Source organism: Rhodotorula graminis (genome assembly GCF_001329695.1).
Source record: "Rhodotorula graminis WP1 unplaced genomic scaffold RHOBAscaffold_5, whole genome shotgun sequence".
Taxonomy (NCBI): domain Eukaryota; kingdom Fungi; phylum Basidiomycota; class Microbotryomycetes; order Sporidiobolales; family Sporidiobolaceae; genus Rhodotorula; species Rhodotorula graminis.
In genome coordinates this window covers 613,748-616,983 of record NW_017264932.1, presented here as the reverse complement: position 1 = coordinate 616,983, position 3,236 = coordinate 613,748, and positions in this window count along the sequence as shown.

Below are 3,236 nucleotides of genomic sequence, written 5' to 3'. Positions count from 1 at the left end.
AACTGGACAGGCCTGTCAGAGGAGGTTTTGCTGACGGGCCAAATCGTAGTCCAGCCTAAGAGGCCGGGGTCATCAGGCCGCCACACCTTGTTCCTGTAAGTGACCTGCCCTGTAACTCTACAAACCTAAGCTTCACCATGTGAGGCATCTTGCCCCAACTGGACAGGCCTGTCAGAGGAGGTTTTGTGACGGCCAAATCCTAGTCCAGCCTAAGGGGCCAGAGTCTTCAGGCTGCCACGCCTTGTTCCTGTAAGTGACCTGCCCTGTAACTCTACAACCCTAAGCTTCACCATGTGAGGCATCTTGCCCCAACTGGACAGGCCTGTCAGAGGAGGTTTTGTGACGGGCCAAATCATAGTCCAGCCTAAGAGGCCGGGGTCATCAGGCCGCCACGGCTTGTTCCTGTAAGTGACCTGCCCTGTAAGTCTACAACCCTAAGCTTCACCATGTGAAGCATCTTGCCCCAACTGGACAGGCCTGTCAGAGGAGGTTTTGTGACGGGCCAAATCATAGTCCAGCCTAAGAGGCCGGGGTCATCAGGCCGCCACACCTTGTTCCTGTAAGTGACCTGCCCTGTAACTCTACAACCCTAAGCTTCACCATGTGAGGCATCTTGCCCCAACTGGACAGGCCTGTCAGAGGAGGTTTTGTGAAAGGCCAAATCGTAGTCCAGCCTAAGAGGCCGGGGTCATCAGGCCGCCACACCTTGTTCCTGTAAGTGACCTGCCCTGTAACTCTACAACCCTAAGCTGCACCATGCAAAGCATCTTGCCCCAACTGGACAGGCCTGTCAGAGGAGGTTTTGTGACAGGCCAAATCGTAGTCCAGCCTAAGGGGCCGGGGTCTTCAGGCCGCCATGCCTTGTTCCTGTAAGTGACCTGCCCTGTAACTCTACAACCCTAAGCTTCACCATGCAAAGCATCTTGCCCCAACTGGACAGGCCTGTCAGAGGAGGTTTTGTGACAGGCCAAATCGTAGTCCAGCCTTAGGGGCCGGGGTCTTCAGGCCGCCACACCTTGTTCCTGGAAGTGACCTGCCCTGTAACTCTACAACCCTAAGCTTCACCATCTAAGGCATCTTGCCTCAACTGGACAGGCCTGTCAGAGGAGGTTTTGGGACAGGCCAAATCGTAGTCCAGCCTAAGAGGCCGGGGTCATCAGGCCGCCACACCTTGTTCCTGTAAGTGACCTGCCCTGTAAGTCTACAACCCTAAGCTTCACCATGTGAGGCATCTTGCCCTCAAGGTGGACAGGCCTGTCAGAGGAGGTTTTGTGACGGGCCAAATCGTAGTCCAGCCTAAGGGGCCGGGGTCATCAGGCCGCCACGCCTTGTTCCTGTAAGTGACCTGCCCTGTAACTCTACAACCCTAAGCTTCACCATGCGAAGCATCTTGCCCCAACTGGACAGGCCTGTCAGAGGAGGTTTTGTGACGGGCCAAATCATAGTCCAGCCTAAGAGGCCGGGGTCATCAGGCCGCCACACCTTGATTCCTGTAAGTGACTGCCCTGTAACTCTACAACCCTAAGCTTCACCATGTGAAGCATCTTGCCCCAACTGGACAGGCCTGTCAGAGGAGGTTTTGTGACGGGCCAAATCGTAGTCCAGCCTAAGAGGCCGGGGTCATCAGGCCGCCACACCTTGTTCCTGTAAGTGACCTGCCCTGTAACTCTACAACCCTAAGCTTCACCATGTGAAGCATCTTGCCCCCACTGGACAGGTCTGTCACAGGAGGTTTTGTGACGGGCCAAATCATAGTCCAGCCTAAGAGGCCGGGGTCATCAGGCCGCCACACCTTGTTCCTGTAAGTGACCTGCCCTGTAACTCTACAACCCTAAGCTTCACCATGTGAGGCCTCTTGCCCCAACTGGACAGGCCTGTCACAGGAGGTTTTGTGACGGGCCAAATCGTAGTCCAGCCTAAGGGGCCAGAGTCTTCTGGCCGCCACGCCTTGTTCCTGTAAGTGACCTGCCCTGTAAGTCTACAGCCCTAAGCTTCACCATGTGAGGCATCTTGCCCCAACTGGACAGGCCTGTCAGAGGAGGTTTTGTGACGGGCCAAATCATAGTCCAGCCTAAGAGGCCGGGGTCATCAGGCCGCCACGGCTTGTTCCTGTAAGTGACCTGCCCTGTAAGTCTACAACCCTAAGCTTCACCATGTGAAGCATCTTGCCCCAACTGGACAGGCCTGTCAGAGGAGGTTTTGTGACGGGCCAAATCATAGTCCAGCCTAAGAGGCCGGGGTCATCAGGCCGCCACACCTTGTTCCTGTAAGTGACCTGCCCTGTAACTCTACAACGCTAAGCTTCACCATGCAAAGCATCTTGCCCCAACTGGACAGGCCTGTCAGAGGAGGTTTTGTGACAGGCCAAATCGTAGTCCAGCCTTAGGGGCCGGGGTCTTCAGGCCGCCACACCTTGTTCCTGGAAGTGACCTGCCCTGTAACTCTACAACCCTAAGCTTCACCATCTAAGGCATCTTGCCTCAACTGGACAGGCCTGTCAGAGGAGGTTTTGGGACAGGCCAAATCGTAGTCCAGCCTAAGAGGCCGGGGTCATCAGGCCGCCACACCTTGTTCCTGTAAGTGACCTGCCCTGTAAGTCTACAACCCTAAGCTTCACCATGTGAGGCATCTTGCCCCAACTGGACAGGCCTGTCACAGGAGGTTTTGTGACGGGCCAAATTGTAGTCCAGCCTAAGGGGCCAGAGTCTTCTGGCCGCCACGGCTTGTTCCTGTAAGTGACCTGCCCTGTAAGTCTACAACCCTAAGCTTCACCATGTGAAGCATCTTGCCCCAACTGGGACAGGCCTGTCAGAGGAGGTTTTGTGACGGGCCAAATCATAGTCCAGCCTAAGAGGCCGGGGTCATCAGGCCGCCACACCTTGTTCCTGTAAGTGACCTGCCCTGTAACTCTACAACCCTAAGCTTCACCATGTGAGGCATCTTGCCCCAACTGGACAGGCCTGTCAGAGGAGGTTTTGTGACGGGCCAAATCCTAGTCCAGCCTAAGAGGCCGGGGTCATCAGGCCGCCACGCCTTGTTCCTGTAAGTAGACCTGCCCCTGTAACTCTACAACTCTAAAGCTTCACCATGTGAGGCATCTTGCCCCAACTGGACAGGCCTGTCAGAGGAGGTTTTGTGACGGGCCAAATCATAGTCGCAGCCTAAGAGGCCGGGGTCATCAGGCCGCCACACCTTGTTCCTGTAAGTGACCTGCCCTGTAACTCTACAACCCTAAG